Genomic DNA, 19,270 nt, shown 5'->3' with positions numbered 1-19,270 from the left:
GGGCCTGTTAATCAGCATGAACCACACCCTTCAGGATGAGTTACAGCAGGAATGAGGTTCAGCAAAGTCAGAATGGAGGAAGTGTGTGTGGGATGGAGATTCTCAGCTTTTAGGGGATGAGAGAGGAAACAAATTTCAATATAAATTAGAATTGATCGGATGGGCTGATGGGCCAAGGAGTGGCAAAATGAGTTTAATTCAGATAAATGTGAGGTGTTACGTTTTGTAAGGCAAATCAGGGCACGACTTACATAGTTAATGGGAAGTGTTGCTAAACAAAGTGTCCTTGCAGGTTCATAATTCCTTGAAAGTGGAATTGCAGGGAGACAGGATTGTGAAGAAGGCATTTGGTACGCTTTCCTTTATTGGTCAGAGCACTGAGGACAGGGGTTGGGAGGTCATGTTTGGCCACTTTTGGAAAATTGTGTGCAATTCCAGTTGCCCTCCTCTGGAAGAATGTTGTGAAACTTAAAAGGGTTCAGAAAAGATTAACAAAGTTGTAGGCAGAGTTGGAGGTTTTGAGCGATAGGATGATAGGATAATTTCCCTGGAGCATTGGAGGCTGATGGGTGACCTTACAGAGGTTTATAAGGGGTATAGATAGGTTGGACAGCCAAACTCTTTTCCCCATGGTAGGCGACTCCAAACCTAGAGCAGCACGGTGGCACAGTGGTTAGCACTGCTGCCTCACAGCTCCAGCGATCTGGGTTCATTTTCAGCCTCAGGCGACTGACTGTGTGGAGTTTGCACGTTCTCCCCGTGTCTGCGTGGATTTCCTCCGGGTGCTCCGGTTTCCTCCCACAGTCACAAAGATGTGCAGGTTAGGTGAATTTTCCATACTAAATTGCCTGTAGTGTTAGGTAATGGGTAAATGTAGGGGTAGGGGTAGGGGTATGGGTGGGTTGCGCTTCGGCGGGTCGGTGTGGACTTGTTGGGCCGAAGGGCCTGTTTCCACACTGTAATCTCATCTAGAGGGCATAGGTTTCACGTGAAAGGGGAAAGATTTAAAATGGACCTGAGGGGCAACTTTTTCACACAGAAGGGTAGTGCATATTTGGAATGAGCTGCCAGAGGAAGTAGTGGAGGCTACTACAATTAAAACATTTGAAAGGCATCTGGATGGTACGTGAATAAGAAGGATTTAGAGGGGTACAGGCCAAATGCTGGCAAATGGTATTAGATGAGTTTAGGATATCTGATCGGCATGGATGAGTTGGACCGAAGGCTGTGTTTCTGTGCTGTATGACTTTAATCATCTTGCGTGAAAGCAGAAGTGTTGTTGTGAAGACTGCACTTTCAGAGCAGCTTTCAAAGATGTTTTGCCTTTACTGGAAGCAGAAGAAGTGACAATGAAGTATTTCATTGGTGAGACAGCAACTGAGTACGTGCGTACATCTAGGATTTGGGTGGAAAGTGGGAATTCATTGCACTGTGGGGGTGAAGTGCTTTAAGGCTTCCCAGCAGGAAGGACAGTGTGCTGATTGGGGTGCCCAGTGAAGGGTTAGGTGGATTTTTGAGTTAAACTGCTCATTTCTGCCAGCCTCCAACATTGTATTTCCAATGCTGTCCATCAGAAGGAGCTGTGTATAAGTGGTATTTTTAGAAGCCTTTGGGTTTTCAGCCCTGCAGGAATGGCATTGTTTCATTAGCATTGTAAAGGTTACTGGCAGCAGCGGGAGGTGTGGGCTGTGTTCACTAGAAACGATTAAGCGTTCAGATAACATACGTACGAGAGGGCAGGGTGCGATTTGTCTTTCGATTTGCAGAAGATGGGAGATTCTGGGAGCTGTGATCTGAGGCAAACAACTGCGGTAAATCATAGAAGCCTTACAGTGTGGAAGCAGGCTATTCAGCCCATCAAGTCCATTCTGACCCCTCTGATGAGCATCCTGCCCATACACCCCTCCCACTCCCACCCCCAATTCTTAGGGAATCAGGGGTTCGGGATAATGCAAGTAAGAAGAGCTGAGATGATGGATAGATCAGCCACGATCTTAATAAATGGTGAAGCAGGCTCAACAGTACAAATGGCCTACTCCTGCTTCTATTACTATGAAACTATAACCCTGCATTTCCCATTGGCTAACCCACCTAACCTGTACATCCCTGGCCACTATGGGCAATTCAGCATGGCCAATCCAAATCAAGGCAGGTGAGCAATGTAGTGATGTGGAAAATGAATGTCAGAGAACAATAGAAAGGAACAAGGAGAATAAAATTACCAGAAATTAAAACTTGATTCAAAAGATTACAAACAATAAAACTAAAAGGTCAGTATCTGAATGTGTGCTTGTTATGAAGGGGTAGAGGTACTGTACCTTTAAGCGAGTTACAAATTCGAGCAGAACAAAGTGTTCTAAACAAGATGAGATTGTAATATTTGGTCAATACAAATACAGCAACTGGGTTGCCATGAGGCACAAACTAATTCACATTTGGCCAATCCGTTTAAATTTTGCCCCAAAATACCGAAGTCCAATCAAGTTTGAATTAAGTATTTTGATAATATTAACACCAATAAAATGATCCGATGTTTTGAACTATAAAACCAGGCATTTTTGTGAGTTTTAATACTCTGTGTTGGACATAAAGAGTAAAGTTGTTAATTTTTACTTTAAATATTTACCTCTGGGATAGTTCTTTGCCTCTCAAACTTTTACATATTACTGCATGGGGTGAATCATTTCTGTGTTGATGGTTTAATTTAGCAGAGGGGGTTACCCCGTGTCGTAACAGTGCTGCAACATAACAAAAGTGAATGAATTGACTGCACACATTGAAGAGAATGATTTTGATCTGGGACTCCTTACAGAGACATGGCTTCAGGATGACAAGGATTGGATCCTAAATATTGAGGGGAGATGTGGCATTCAAGTCGAATGGGAAGCTAGGTAAAGGTAGAGGGTTGACACTGCTAATCAAAGCACTGATCACAGGGTCGTCTAGTGTCAGCTCGGATTTCAGGTCCTGGTTTCTTTGTCCTCTATTGATCTCCCTGTTCCCACACAGTTGTTGTCTGTTCTCAGCTCTGCTTCATTTCTGCTGAAGCTTTAACCTCCTTTGACACCTTCTGGAACAATAAATCATTCAGTCAATCAAAGTCCAACCCACAGTCTCCCAGCCTGTCAACCATCCAGACACAGAGTATCATACCAGAAAATATAACAAAAAAGATGAAAAGTTAGAATTAAATAGGTGCTTGTGTCTGTTCATTGGCAAGTAAACTAGAAATAGGGTTCTGCCAGGATTCTTATAGTGTCCTAATTGAAGAATTTTCTCTCCCTGACATCTATGTATTAGTACCCAGCTATGATTTATAACAATATTTACATCAACAGAAATAAAGCATTTTGCTCACATTTTGCTCGAAAAATGCACAATCTGCAGGCAGAAAAGACATGGAATATTTTATAAATTCTACTTTGGAAATAGAACCAGTCTGACTCAAAAACTGGGATACAGACAGACTCTGGCCTCACACCTTTAATGCATTGTCTGAGCTGAGTTGTCATCTTTTCTAATAAAACCTTAAGTTATCTCGAGTAGGTGTCTTATAAGAAGTTCTGGGGTTTACATATTAATGATACCAGCAACTCATTCTAAAAGATGAAAGACTTTATAATCCAGGTTTCTTCAATGTATCATTTCAATGGCATGACTCTGTAATGTTTTGCTGTAAACTCAGTGTCTTATGATCTTATACTCCACAACCACCTGATGAAGGAGCAGCGCTCCGAAAGCTACTGCTTCCAAATAAACCTGTTGGACTGGCATCATGTGATTTTTATCTTTGCCCAGGTTAGGGTGGATTGGCCCTGCTAAATTACCCAAAGTGCTCAGGGTTTTGCAGGTGTGGGAGAATTGTTAGAAGCGATTTGATTCGACCTTCGCGTGACTGTGAGAACTTTGGCATGTTCTCCCTCTTCTGTAAGCATGGGTTACCTCTGGGTGCTCCGGTTTCCTCCCACAGTCAAAGGATCTGCAGTTTCAGATGGATCGGCTGTGCTAAAGATTCCAGGGATGTGCAGGTTAAAAGTGGGTTAGCCATGGGGAACTGCAGGACTGCAGAGTAAGTGGATGAGTCTGGGTGGGATGCCGTGTGGAAGGTCGGTGTGCCAATCGGATATCCTAAATTAATCTCGGCCCATTTGCCAGCTCTTGGCCCATATCCCTCCAAACCTTCCTGTTCATATACCAATCCAGATGCCTTTTGAATATTGTAATTGTACCAGCCTCCACCACTTCTTCTGGGAGCTCATTCAATCCACGCAGCACCCGCTGCGTGAAATAGTTGCCCTTTAGGTCCCTTTTAATCCTTTCCCCTCTCACCCTAATATAAATCAATTGATGCTTTTTCTGAACAGGCTCAGTGGCTGGCACTGCTGCCTTATAGCGCTAGGGACCCGGGTTTGATCTCAGTCTCTGGTAACTGTCTGAGTGGAGTTTGCACCTTCTCTGCGTGGGATTCCTTTGGATGCTCCGGTTTCTTCCCACAATCCAAAGATGTGCAGGTTTGGAGAGGGCACTTCTTGAGGGGAATTAACTTTCACACTTTTTTTCTACTCCTTAGGTCCCTTTTAAATCTTTCCCCTCTCATCCTCAACCTATGCCCTCCAGTTTGGGAGTCCCCTACCCTGAGGAAAAGAAGAGTAGTCAAATAAAATGCAAAAGGAATAAAATGTCGAGTCGCAGGATAAATATAAAATGTGGCTCCAGCCTTTTTTGTCTCCGATTGTCATTTGGGCACAAAACCTGTCAGTAACACCAGCAACTTCACAGAGCGTCTTGCGCATGCTCTTCGGTGACAATACACACTGCGCATGTTCGCCGGTGTCAGCAAAACCTGCGCGTGCTCCTGGTTGTCCGCGGAAATTGCGCGTGATCTTCTTTTGTTGGGCCAATAGGAAGCCCTGGAAGACCGGAAGGAGGGTGGTCCTCCTGCTAATCAGAGACACCCCTATTGTGTCTATCTCTCTCTCAGTCACAATTTATGGAGGGGACAGATTCTGGAAAAGTTGGAGCAGGTCTGTGTCTCAGTTGGCAAACTCATGGAAAATGCAGTACCACGATGTGAAGTGATAGCATTCCCTGTTGGGGGGTAAACAACAGAAAGGAGATGCATTGTTTAAATGGTGATATATTGGGATGTGGAGAAAGTGAGGACTGCAAATGTTGGAGATCAGAGTCAAAAAGTGTGGTGCTCGAAAAGCACAGCAGATGAGCAGCATCCGAGGAGCCGGAGAGTCAGCGTTACAGGCACGAGCCCTTCATCAGGAATGTGTATAAAGGGGCCTCAGCATCCTTCCATACCAGTCAATGCCAGTTGTCAGATAGGTAGGAGCAGCAAGCAATGAGCAAAGCAGGTGTTATATTAGCAAGAGGAATTGAGTCCAGAAGTGGGGATGTCTTCCTGCAGTTATGGGATCATTGAATATATTCAAGGCTGAGTTCATCTGAGTTTGGAACAACAAAGAAGTGGATGTTTATGGGGGAAGGCAAGAAAATGGTTTTCAGACCATTGCAGAACAGTTACCGAGTCAAACAACACAGAAACAGTCTCTTCAGTCCAACTACTCCATGCTATGTTCTCAAACTAATCTAATCCCACCTGCCAGTGTTTGGCCGATATCCCTCTGTCACAAAGCTGGTCCTTTTACTAAAAGCTGGTCCTTCTCAAGGATGCTGTGTCCTTAGTTTTTTTTATCAGAGGGGTGGTAAAAAGGCCCGGGCTCTGAAGCGACTGGTTTAGCACAGAGATGAAAAACGGTATTGGGAGGCATTTTTGGTTATATGTGAACAGATGAGACTTGAGGCCCAAGTTTTTGTTTTAGAAGTGACCTGTACAATGAAAGGGGAGTGGTCAGTCCTGAAAGCTGAAGTCTCGTTTGGGTGAGTTAAGCAGTGGTCTATGTGGAGAAAGGCTGCTAATACTGTCTCCTTCTGCCCTTCTAACTTCAACTGTAAGCCTCTGTTTCAGTTTTACTTTGTTTAAGGGGTTTTTGTTTGGTACTGTTGTGTACCAGCAATGCGAAGAGTATTAAGAGTTTCTCCACAGCTTGTACTGTACTTAATAAAGTTTGGTTGTTCACAGAAGTTGGCGTATTGCAGTGTCAGAAGCTCAAACAAAAGAACTTAACAAAGGAACCTAAGGGATAAGTCTTTCTTGCAGAAAGTGGCGTGATTAAGGAAAGAGCTGTCAGAGGAAGTGGTGGGTGCTGGTACAATTATGACATTAAAAGGCATCTGGATGGGTATACGATTAGGAAGGGTTTAGACGATATGGGCCAAATACTGGCAAATCGGCCGAGATTAGGTTAAGTTATCTAGTTGGCACGGATGAATTAGACTAAAGGGTCTGTTTCTGTGCCTAATATCTCTATCACTCTGGCTTGCCACAAACATTTGCCACATCTGTGCAGTTTCTCTCTGGTGTCAGTGTCAATGCCTTGATATCTCATTCTTAACCAGACTGGCAGTGATGACTTTTGCAATCTTTTCTTACAGACTATCTGAAGACAGAAGTTTCAAAGTCAACAGATAAAGGGCTTATGTCCAAAATGTTGATTCTCCTGCTTCTCTGATGCTGCTTGCTGTGCTGCACTTTTCCAGCGATGCAGTTTTTGACTGACTCTCCAGCATCTCCAGTCCTCCCTTTCACGTCAGTGTCTGACAGTTACTCAGTCCATCAGGACCACAACAATTTTCAACTATGATTCTGTGAGAAGGAGCAAAGCTTTCTTTTTGGTTCCTCTTTGAGTCCGGGGGCACTGGTTGAAAGACCCTACTGTTGCAGCGCACTGAGTGTGGAGCCTGAAACAACTCTACTGCCTGGAAAGAAGAATTCATGGCGGGGTTGTACACATGTGTGTGCAGCTGAAGCTTCGGCCATGGAGAAACCCGAGGAAACACAACCTGTTGAGAAACCATGGAAGTGTGGCGACTGTGGGAAGGGCTTCCGTGTCCCATCTGTCCTGGCGGCTCATCAGTGCAATCACACTGGGAAGAGGCCGTTCTCCTGCCCCGAGCGGGCGAAGGGCTTTACCTGCTCTGGTGTCCTGCTGGCCCACCAGCATATACACACTGGTGAGAGGACGTTTTACTGCTCAGTGTGTGGGAAAGGGTTCACTTGGGTGGACAACCTCCAGACCCACCAGCAATTCCACACAGGGGAGAGGATCTTCAGTTGCCACGAGTGCGGGAAAGCCTTCAGCAATTCCTCCGACCTGCTGAAGCACCGGCGAGTCCACACGGGGGAGAGGCCATTCAGCTGCCCCGAATGCGGGAAGGCCTTCAGCGACTCCTCCAACCTGCTGAGGCACCGGCGGGTCCACACTGGGGAGTGGCCCTTCAGCTGCCCAGAGTGCGGGAAGTCCTTTAGCAATTCCTCCGACCTGCTTAGACACTGGCGAATCCACACGGGGGAGAGGCCATTCACCTGCCCTGAGTGTGGTAAGGCCTTCAGCAATTCCTCTGACCTGTTGTCCCACCGGCGGGTCCACAGCAGGGAAAGGCCATTCAGCTTCCCCGAGTGTGGGAAGGGGTTCACCCACTCCTCCAAACTGCTGGCCCACCAATGGGTCCACACCGGGGAGAGGCCGTTTGCCTGCCCTGATTGTGGGCAGAGGTTCACATTATCCTGCAACTTGCGGAGGCACCAGCGGGGGCACCAGTGCATCCAACAATCAGATTCCACCAGTGACGCTGCAGTGGGTCACCCCCAGGGCTGAACCTCCTGCCAATTCTGACAGTGAGAGTAGTGGGCTTTTTTTTTGTTTTGTGCTGGACTCACAATCCCACCCCCACCCCCGCCCCGCCAAGCCCATCTATGTGGCTCAGGGGTGGCATTGTGACTCAGTAGTTAGTACCACTGCCTCACGATGCTGACCTGGGTTCAATTCCACCCTCGGGATGACAGTCTGTGTGTAGCTTTCACGATGCCCCCCCCCCCACGTCTGTATGGGTTACCTCTGAGTGCTCCGGTTTCCTTCCCCGGTCTAAAGATGTGCAGGTTAGGATGGATGGATTGGCCCATCTAAATTGTCCCATAGTGCTCAGGGATGTGTAGGTGTGGTGCATTAGTTGGGGTAAATGTAGAAGAATAGGGATAGGGGAATGGGTCTGGCTGGGTTACTCTGCGAGGGCCAGTTTGAACTTGTTGGGCCAAAGGATCTGTTTCCATACTGTCGGGAATCTAATCTTAAAAAAAAGATTTCCTCCAAACGATACTGATAAAATATGCCGAGTTGGACAAAGTATCCCATCAAGTTTGAGACAAACCCAGGGCTGAAAAAGTTGGAAGTCACATGACACCATGTTACAGTGCAACAAGTTTATTTGAAATCACAAGCTTTAGGAGCATTGCTCTTTCATGAGTGCTGCTCCTTCATCACTTCATCTGGTGCCGTGTGACTTCTGACCTTATCCACCCCAATTCAACACCAGCACCTCTGCATCAGAGTTGACGAATGAGATTGGATTTTATTCGGCCTGATTTAGTGAGATGTTCATTTGGAAACTCAAAACTGTTGGACCAACAAAGAGACGCGAATCATAGAGTCCTACAGCAGGAGACAGGCCCTTTGGCCCGACATGGTCCATGCTGACCAAACTGTCCATTAACACTAAGCCCATTTCCCTGCACTTGGCCCATTTCCTTCCATACCTTTCCTATCCACATATTTGTCCAAATGCCTTTTAAATGTTGTTCATGTACCCACCTCAACCACTTCCGCTGGCATTTCATTCCATATGTGTACCACCGTCTGCATAATAAAAAAAGTTGCCCCTCACATTCCCTTTTATTCTTTTTCCTCTAACCTTAAACTGATGCCCTTTAGCTCTCACTTCCCCAACCCTGGAGTAAAAGTCTGAGTGCATTCACCCTCTCACGATCTCTTCACTTCTCTAAGGGCCTTTCTCAGTCTCTAATGCTCTAAATAAAAATAACTTAGCTTGTCCAATCCCTCCCTTTTACACAGACCCTTGAGTCCTGGCAACATCCATGTGTATGTCTTCAGCACTCTTCCAAGTTTAATAACATTTTTGTTATAGACACTGCCCTGTCTACATATTTTATTGGAAATATAGGACCTAATCCAAACTGGATAATCTGGCTGATGGGACAGGAAACCACTTCCTTTCTTGAGACAAGTCTCCTGGAGAGAACTGGCTGGCTGACTGATCTACTGACCCTCACAGTGCCCCACTGCCCTCCGTTATCTGGATTGATTCCACACATTTGCCTCAGGTGGTGCTTGAAACCTTTATCATCTTTGGGATGGATCCCCATTCATTCCGTGCTATGGAGTCATGCAGCCTGGAAACAGACCCTTCAGACCAACCAGTCCATGATCCCCAACTAAACTAGTGCCACCCATCTGCTCCTGGCCTGTATCCAGTTTGTTAATAGTTTTGTTCATTTGTTCACCATGAGAGTTGGATAAATAAATTGCTGATTGTTGATTTTAAAGTGTTGGGGATTTATTCTTATCACGAGAGCAGGTTACACCACTTTTCATGCTAATTTTACAGATTATTGGGCGACATGATCCTTTGGGTGTTTCTGTTTGAGAAAGGTGGTGCTGTCAGCCTTCGTTTTATAAGAGTATTGACGTGATGTACTGCTGAATGCAATGGAGTCAACATGAATCCCAGCCTCTCACTGTGATTGTGGGTGAATCGCCTTAATTTGGCTCTGAACTCAGAAACTGCACACAATTAACTGCTGAAACAATGATTTACATTGTATTCTATGCAGCAACCAAAAATAATACTCCTCAAGAAACCACGTTCAACCTCACTCACAACTTGGTTATCTCCCAATTGATGGCAGAATTTAACTGAGTTTCCACCAACAGTTTATGTTTCTGGAAGTGTCAGGGATTCAATGCAGCAGTCTTCTTCCAAGTACTGCTGCTACATCATTCTGGAGTTGAATTCTGGTGGAGATTCCTCGCTTTCAAATCTGTGATGTGATGCTTCTTTCGATTCTAACACCACCTCCCCACACTTCCGGAGATCTCCGGTCTGTAGCTTACCTTCTTATCCTCGAGGTTTTGTGGTTTGTTTGATACAGCCTTTCCTGCAAAAAACCCCTTTAAGTCAGGGCCTTCCTTCCACAGACAAACTGAATTGTTCTTTTGTCATGAGGTTATTAAACACTTAGCTCATCTGTCCCAGGAAACAGCTTGTTGTTTTGCGTCCTCCTTCCCAAGGATGGTTAACTAGCAGAAATTAAGCCATTCCGTCTGCTCCACTATTCAATCATGGCTGATACGTTTCTCAACCCAATTCTCGCCGTAACCCTTGATACTTAAGAATGATTGAATGGTGGAGCAGACTCAATGAGCTGACTGGTCTAATTTCTGCCTCTGAGGTCTTCTGATGTAGCAGTTTCTCAGTGGCTCTTTTGTTTCTTAGTCCAGAAAGAGTTCCTGCTGACTCGGAATTTGGAAAGTTCTGCAGTTTATAGGACCACCCCACATTCCCCTCTGCCTGCTCCTGAGATAGTGGCAATTCCCAAGATCTTTTGGTATCCCTGAAAACAATCGAAGTGTCTGGAAATCTCGGCTGCTACTCTGGAACAGAAGGATTATGGGGAGAAAATTCAGAAATCTGATGTGCAAATGACTATGGAGTTCTACTCCAGGATTCTGTCAAGGTAAACTTGCAGATTGAGTCAGTGGTTAGGAAGACAAATGCAATGAAGGCATTTATTTTGATCAGACTTGAATATAAAAGCAGGGATGTACTTCTGAGGCTGTGTAAGGCTCTGGTCAGGCCACAATTGGAGTACTGCATGTAGATTTGGGCCCCATATCTCTGGAAGGATGTACTGGCCCTGGAACATGTTCAGAGGTGGTTCACAAGAATGGTCAAGGAATGAAAAATTTAACATATGAAGAACATTAGAGGACTCAAGGTTTATACTTCATGGAGTTCATAAGGAAGGCGGGGGGCGGGGGGGGGTTCTAATTGAAACCTACAGAATAATGAACGGTGTGGATGTTGTGAAGATGTTTCCATTGGTAGGACAGACCAGAACCTGAGGGCTCAGCTTTCCTGTCAAGGGAAGACCCTTTAGAACAGAGCGGAGAGAAACTTCTTCATCCAGAGTATGGTGAATCTATGGAATTCACCGCCACAGAAGGCTGCGGAGGCAGAGTTACTGAGTATATTTAAGACTGAGATAGGGTCTCGAGTATCAAGGGGATCAAGGATTACGGGGAGAATGGGGTTGAGAAACGTATCAGCCATGATTGAATGGCGAAGCAGACTCAATGGGCTGAATGGCCGAATTTCTGCTCCTCTGGTCTTATGATATGCTGATGTGTGGAGGGGTGAGGAGGGGGAAAAAGAGATGAAGAGAGAAAGACAGTTAAGGTGAAGCTCGATAGAGATGAAGGGAATATAAGAATTGTATGATTAATGGCAGAACACATAGGAGCACTGGCATACAGAGGGGTCTGGGCGTATAGATCCGTGGAAGTGGTAATGCAGGTGGGCACGGTGGTCAAGAAGGTACACAGCACGCTTCCTTGAGTGTAAGAGTTACATTACAGCTGTTTATTCTGGCCACATTCGGAATATTGTGTGCAGTTCTGGTCACTGTGCTACTGGAAGTATGTGGGTACTCTGGCTGAGGATACAGACAAGGTGCACCAGGACGTTGCCTAGTCTGGAGGGCTCTCGTTACGAGCAGAGGAGGCATAAACCTGGATTGTTTTCTTTGGAAAAACAGAGGCTGAGAAGAGATCTCGACAAAATGATGAGAGACACAGATTGGCTGGACAGGGGTGGCAGGGTAGCTCAGCGGTTCGCACTGACACCTCACAGTGCCAGGGACCTGCGTTCGATTTTAGTGTCAGGCAACTAGCTGTGTGGAGTTGGCACATTATCCCTGCACCCCACCTCCCGTGTCTGCGTGGGCTTCCTCTGGTTGCTCCGGCTTCCTCCTACAATCCAAACATGTTTCGGTTAGGGTGGATTAGTGATGCTAAATTACCCATAGTGTCCAGTGAGAGGCAGGTTAAGTTCGATTGTCTGTGTGTAAATTGCCCCAATGTTCAGGGATGTGTAAGTTCGGTGCATTAGTCAGGAGTAAATGTAGATAATAGGGGTAAGGGAACGGGTCTCCGTGTGTTAATCTTTAGAGGGCTGGTGTTGACTTTTTGGGCTGAATGGTCTGTTTCCACACTGGAGGGATTCTGTGATAGTCAGAGGCGTTTTTTCCCCCTCCAAAGTGGAAAGGTCAACTAAGAGGGCACAGGTTCAAGGTGAGAGGGGGACTGTTTGGGGGAGAAGTGGTGGGGATGGGGAATCACACAGAGGGGTGGTGGGGGTTCCTGGAACGCACTGTCAGTGGAGGTAGTGGAAGCAGGCACCTTAACAACGTTTAAGGTGTATCTTGATAGACACATGAACGGGAGGTGAACAGAGGAACAGAAACCACACGTGGGCAATAAATAGCAGATCTAAGTAAGGATTAATAATTAGCACAGGCTAATTGAGGGTGTGTGTGTGCCTAAACCAAGTGAGAAGGGTCTGAGACTGTGCTGTATTGTATTGATACAGCTTTCCCCCACTATTTGAAAGTAGAGAGTTCCTTTCATAAGCCGAATGGCCTAAATCAAAGAAGCAATCACCATGAATTAATTTATATTATGTCTTTCTTTGTAAAAACGACAATCCTCTTCAGATTTCTTTCGGTTTGTGAGAGCAGGTATTAATGTAGGTCTTTTGTAAAAGTGAAGTAGTGTAAAGTGAACTTTGGAAAAGTGGGGGATACCTTTATGCTGATGGAGGGGAGATGGGGGGCAATGACGAGGGGTGGATGGAGGCTCAGGTGGAGAATAAACACAGACCAATTGAGCAGCTTGGCCTGGCCCTGGCCCTGGAGACTCAATGGGACAGAGACAAATGTATCTATTTCAGGTATACCTTCAGAATGCTCCATTCAGGATAAAAAATGTCCTTCATCTGCTTCAGCATACAGGGCAGATGAGCAGTTTCTCCCTGGTGTGGACTAAGAGGTGATGCGACTGAGTGAAGCCTTTCCCGTGCTGAATGCAGGTGAATGGCCGCTGCCCGGTGTATAAATGCTGTTGAATATTGGGCAGGCGGGGAAAGGAAATCGTTCCTACACTCCCTGCATTTTCCTTGTATTTCTCCAGGTTCAACAATCAGTTGAAACTCGCTCACTCTTACAGCATGGGTGTGGTGTCACTGGTGAACCCTCTGATAATTGCAGGACTCTCATTCAGTCTGTAAAGCATGTTCCAGTCACTACTCTGGTGTGTGGGTATGTGAGACTCTGAGTTTCCAGTCACACCGACATTTAAAACCTAACTAAGTAGACAGACCTTCTCCCCTTTGTTTTCAAGGCCATCAATATCCAAGTCCTGGTGAATCAATCGACTGTCCGACTTCGATGTGATGTTTGGTCTGAGATTTCTGCCTCCAAATTCTTCTCTTGTAATATTCCTGTGGAAAGAGATTGCAAAGGTCATCGCTGTCAGTCCACAATAGAAAATCAGAACACACAATTCTAATTTCTGTGGATCATTCTTTCCTCTCTTAATACCCAAGATCTTTGTGCTGATCTATACGTAAATGTATACAGCAGAGTAATGTGGTAGATTGCATACTCCATGAAGAGTTCACTCAAGTTGCTGAATGAACATCTACTGTGTGGTATTGATGTTCTTACTGAAGAGAAACAATATTCTGCAGTACAATATTGAGAGTTATAAGGTAGCCCGGAAGGACCTGAAGAGAGAGCTAAGAGCAGCAAGGAGGGGACATGAAAGGTCCTTAGTTGGTAGGATTAGGGAAAACCCTAAGGCTTTCTATAGGTATGTTAGGAATAAAAGAATGACTAGGGAAGGAATAGGTCCAATCAAGGATAGTAATGGGAACTTGCGTGTGGAGGCTGAAGAGATTGGGGAGGCACTGAATGAATACTTTTCGTCAGTATTCACTCAGGAACAGGACATTGTTGTCGATATGAATACTGAGGCACGAATAAGTAGAATGGATGGCTTTGAGATATGTAGGGAAGAGGTGTTGGAAATTCTGGAAAGGGTGAAAATAGATAAGTCCCCTGGGCCTGATGGCATTTATCCTAGGATTCTCTGGGAAGCAAGGGAGGAGATTGCAGAGCCATTGGCCTTGATTTTTGTGTCCTCTTTGTCTACAGGAGTAGTGCCAGAGGACTGGAGGCTAGCAAACGTGGTTCCCTTGTTCAAGAAGGGGAGTAGGGATAATCCTAGTAACTATAGGCCAGTGAGTCTCACTTCTGTTGTGGGCAAAGTCTTAGAGAGAATTGTAAGGGATAGGATTTATGCACATCTGGATAAGAATGATGTGATCAAGGATAGTCAGCATGGTTTTGTGAAGGGCAGGTCGTGCCTCACAAACCTTATTGAATTCTTTGAGAAGGTGACTAAGGAGGTAGATGAGGGGAAAGCGGTAGATGTGGTATATATGGATTTTAGTAAGGCGTTTGATAAGGTCCCCCATGGTAGGCTACTGCAGAAAATACAGAGATATGGCATTGAGGGGGAGTTGGAGGTTTGGATTAGGAATTGGCTGGCTGGAAGAAGACAGAGGGTAGTAGTTGATGGCAAAGGCTCATCTTGGAGTGCCGTCACTAGCGGTGTTCCGCAAGGATCTGTTTTGGGACCATTGCTGTTTGTCATTTTTATAAATGACCTGGAGGAAGGGTTAGAAGGTTGGGTGAGCAAGTTTGCGGATGATACGAAAGTCGGAGGAGTTGTAGACAGTGAGGAAGGATATGGCAGGTTACAGCGGGATATAGAGAAGCTGCGGAGCTGGGCAGAAAGGTGGCAAATGGAGTTCAATGTAGCTAAGTGTGAGGTGATTCACTTTGGTAAGAGTAATAAAAAGATGGGGTACTGGGCTAATGGTCGGATACTTGGTAGTGTGGAAGAGCAGAGGGATCTTGGTGTCCATGTACACAGATCTCTGAAAGTTGCCACCCAGGTAAATAGTGCAGTGAAGAAGGCATATGGCGTACTGGCTTTTATTGGTAGAGGAATTGAGTTCCAGAGTCCTGAGGTCATGCTGCAGTTGTATAAGACTCTGGTGCGGCCGCATCTGGAATATTGTGTGCAGTTTTGGTCGCCATACTATAGGAAGGATGTGGAGGCACTGGAACGGGTGCAGAGGAAGTTTACCAGGATGTTGCCTGGTATGGTAGGAAGATCCTATGAGGAAAGGCTGAGGCACTTGGGGTTGTTTTCATTGGAGAAAAGAAGGTTTAGGGGTGACTTGATAGAGGTGTACAAGATGATTAGGGGGTTAGATAGGGTTGACAGTGAGAACCTTTTTCCACGTATGGAGTCAGCTATTACAAGGGGGCATAGATTTAAATTAAGGGGGGGTAGATATAGGACTGATGTTAGGGGTAGGTTCTTCACTCAGCGAGTCGTAAGTTCATGGAATGCCCTGCCAGTAGCAGTAGTGGACTCTCCCTCTTTATGGGCATTTAAACGGGCATTGGATAGGTATATGGAGGATAGTGGGTTAGTGTAGGTTAGGTGGGCTTTGATCGGCGCAACATCGAGGGCCGAAGGGCCTGTACTGCGCTGTATTCTTCTATGTTCTATGTTCTATAATATTATGAGCCCAGAAACAACTGCAAATCAGGCTTTTACAGCCATAAACATTCCATCAAATATGTAACATACACCCCAGACTTATCTGTCTTATATTAACGCACGGTTGTCTTACATTTCCAGAAGACTCAGATTTAAGTTTTAAGTGTGACTTTTTGTAAAAGAAGCCATCTTTTGGACTCCTTCCATGCTATACTGACTCTATTACCGGAAATACATCCATACAACCTGGATTCATGGATCAATGACGTGAGGCTTATCTTTACCCTCTTATAATTTTCTGTTGCATAAATGTTTTGACGAATGCCAACGCTTTTCACCAGTCATAGAGTCAGAGACATAAAGCACAGAAACAGATCCTTCGATCTAACTTGTCCATGTCGACCAGATATCCAAAATTAGTCTAGTTCCATTTGCCATCACTTGGTCCATATCACCCTAAACCCTTCCTATTCATATACCCATCCAGATGCCTCCACCACTTCCTCTGGCAGCTCATTCCATAGACTAATCATCCTCTGCAAAGAAAAGGTTGACTGCAAGGTCCCTTTTAAATTTTTCCCCTCTCGCCCTAAACCTATACCCTCTAGTTCTGCACTCCCCCTATCCCAGGGAAAAGACCTTGTCTCTTCACCCCATCCACACCTAAGTTTTTATAAGCCTCTTTAAAAAACACACACTCAGCCTGCGATGCTCTAGGGAAAATAGCCCCATCTTATTCAGCCTCTCCTTGTGGTTCCAACCCTCCTACCCGGGCAACAGCCTTGTGAATCTTTTCTGAATCCTTTCAAGTTTCACAACATCCTTCCGATAGGAGGGAGACCAGAATTGCACACAATTTTCCAGAAGAAGCCGACTGAAGCTGACTTTTGAAGAGTCTGCTCCCTGCTTGGATTCATACTTCTGCCTCCAGTTGCTGCAAGTGAACAGTGCTTCCACCCTTCTCTCTCCCTCCCAGGATAAGGAATGGAAAGGGGGAGACATTGCTTCACTCCCAGATTTTGCCCAGAAGAACCCCTCTATTGTCTGAATGCACAAGTTGGACCATGAGCTTCTGAAGCTACTGCTGCTCCTCTCTCTCTGAATGAAGATTGAGCTTCACCCCAGACTGGAACTCCCTTTCTCTGTCCAAACATCTGTGAGCACAGCACATTTTTGTTGAAGTAAGGCATCTTCCCTGAATGTTACAATTAAAGGGGTGTCTTCCCCCTGATATTCAAAGGGATGGTCAGTCAGAGAAGGACCATGCCTTGTGTTGTGTGACATGTGTGACAGTTGCAACAGGATGTCCCAACTCCTATGCTCAATTCAAAGTTTGTGAGAAGATTTGTAGCTCAGGTGCTCGTTGTTGTGGTTCTGTTCGCCGAGCTGGGAATTTGTGTTGCAGACGTTTCATCCCCTGTCTAGGTGATATCCTCGGTGTTTGGGAGCCTCCTGTGAAGTGCTTCTATATTGTTTCCTCTGGCATTTATAGTGGTTTGTCTCTGCTGCTTCCGGTGGTCAGTTCCAACTGTCCGCTGCAGTGGCTGGTATATTGGGTCCAGGTCAATGTGTTTGTTGATAGAATCTGTGGATGAGTGCCATGCCAGAGAACAGCCAGGGAATTCCTAGAAGTATGGCCTCCAGGCATTTTTTCAGCACCACATTTTTCAACTCTGGATCTGGGACAAGGTGTGTGGTGTGGGGGTGGGTGGGAGGGGAAATAAAAATACTGGTGAAATCTACATTGATCCTATGTAGTTAGTGGGTCCCAAGGCAGAAGACGAGGTGTTCTTCCTACAAGTGTCAGGTAGCTGGAGCTTGAAGGGGGAGGCAGCAGAGTACTTGCATGTCCTTGACGGATTGGGAGGGTGAGTTAAAGCGTTCAGCCACAAGGCGGTGGGGTTGTTGAGTTTTGGCGTCCCAGCGCTGTTCCCTGAAATGTTCTGCAAGTTGGCGTCCAGTCTACCCAATGTGGCAGAGACCACATCGAGAGCAATGGACGTATACATAAATCTTATAAACAAATTGTACAAATCTTAGATTGCCAGAGTTATTTTCTTTAATTAAGTTAAAGAAAATTTTAATTAAATTGAATGACTACATGAAACGGTTTGTTGGTCAGACTCAAGTCGTCATCCTTAAATAAGACAATGCCATTAATATCAGTGAACTGCTTTTTTTGTTAGAACCACAAGTTCTTGATTTATTTTCACAACTTACTGATATTCACATCTGCACATTCAATGTCAAACTCTGACAGCAGAAATGACATGACACCATTAATTTTTTCTTACAATAATCCAACAAACAAATTAATAACACACAGTTAATACCAAGACTCATTAATATGAAATTAAATTTGACCAAATAAAATGTAAAATAAATGTGAGATAACAAATGGGGGAAGGGCAGAAGGCAAGAAATGCAGCATCATAGAAGGTGCTCCTCCAGGGAGTGTATTTTACCAACTACAACTGTTAAATATAAACAAACACTCTGACATGATCCTCCGGTTTTAATGTAAACCATAGCCCCATACAGTAGGTACCATTTAAATAAGTTAATAGATACAAGCCTTGAGCAAATCCAGCCTCTAGCCGGACCCCCCGCTTCTTGGAGCTCGGACCTTCCTCCAGCTCCGGGGGGTTGTTGAGCTCCTGGGCTCCGGCCGCCGCCGAAGAAGCCGCGGGCGCCGGCTCTCTCTCCTCCACCGCCGACATTTTTAATTTGTTTTCTCGTTCACCCGGTAACCGTCACCTCCCCCTTCCCGGGCCCCGGAAATTATACAAAAATAAACAATAAACCCCACCGGGGACTGTCTCCTTTTCTTCACAACTTTTGTTTGAAAAGTTCCGTCTTTAATTTGAAATGTGTTTTAAAGGTATTTTCTGAGGTAAACGATGCCTGTCTGCCCCCCTCCCTCCGTCAGAAACCGCCCGCTGAGTCGATGAGAAAACCGCAGCCTCGCGCCGCCATTTTTGTTTTTCTTCTTCTTTCCGTCTCCTCCTTCGGTGACGCGCGTCATCCACGCCCCCTCCAATCAGAGCGCACCTTACTCCGTCTGACCAATGGCGGCCAACTTTGAGATCTTTAGTGGACCCACAATCCGGAATGTCACTCTACGATTAGTCCGCACCGACCGCAGGCTTTCGAATTGGTGGAGCGGTTCACAGGCCCTTCACTGTCCCCGCCCCTTTACTACAATGGACTCAGGAGGAAGGTGTTCTCACCCACTCTTTCAACAGGAGATGGGCTCAATTTACTATAATGGGCTCTGGGAATACAGTGGTCGTGTCTCATGTCGAGGGGGGGAAGGTGTTTCCATTCATTCAACAGACCCATTTACCAGAGAGACTTTTTTGTGGTGCAGTGGTAGTGTCTCTACCTCTGAGCCCTGAGGTCCAGGTTCAAATCCCACTGTTTCAGTGATGTGGATAACTTCCTCAATCCAATTTTTTTAGTCATATGTCACACAACACGAAATTATAGTCCAATAGGTTTATTTAAAATCGCAAGCACTTGGAGTGTAGCCACTTCATCAGGTGAAGTCATCGGAAAGAAATGTGCAGGAAAGGGAATTCAGATAAATGATCAGCCATGGATGGTGATGAAAGGCAGAGCATCTCAACGTCAATTGCCTATTCCCATTC

General features: G+C 45.6%; 1 long non-coding RNA gene across 1 annotated transcript; it reads right to left on the bottom strand.

The window, feature by feature from the left end:
* Positions 1-11,537: 11,537 nt before the first annotated feature.
* On the bottom strand, positions 11,538-18,576 carry LOC140460694 (uncharacterized). The gene is made up of 2 exons (XR_011954291.1): positions 18,196-18,576; positions 11,538-13,482 (listed from the first exon to the last, which is right to left on the bottom strand). It is a non-coding gene; the product is annotated as an uncharacterized lncRNA (long non-coding RNA).
* Positions 18,577-19,270: the final 694 nt, after the last annotated feature.

The sequence above is a fragment of the Chiloscyllium punctatum genome, chromosome 36, assembly GCF_047496795.1.
Source record: "Chiloscyllium punctatum isolate Juve2018m chromosome 36, sChiPun1.3, whole genome shotgun sequence".
NCBI classification, from domain to species: Eukaryota; Metazoa; Chordata; class Chondrichthyes; order Orectolobiformes; family Hemiscylliidae; genus Chiloscyllium; species Chiloscyllium punctatum.
Note: the sequence above shows the minus strand (reverse complement) of the source record. Positions and strands in the feature narration are given on the sequence as shown.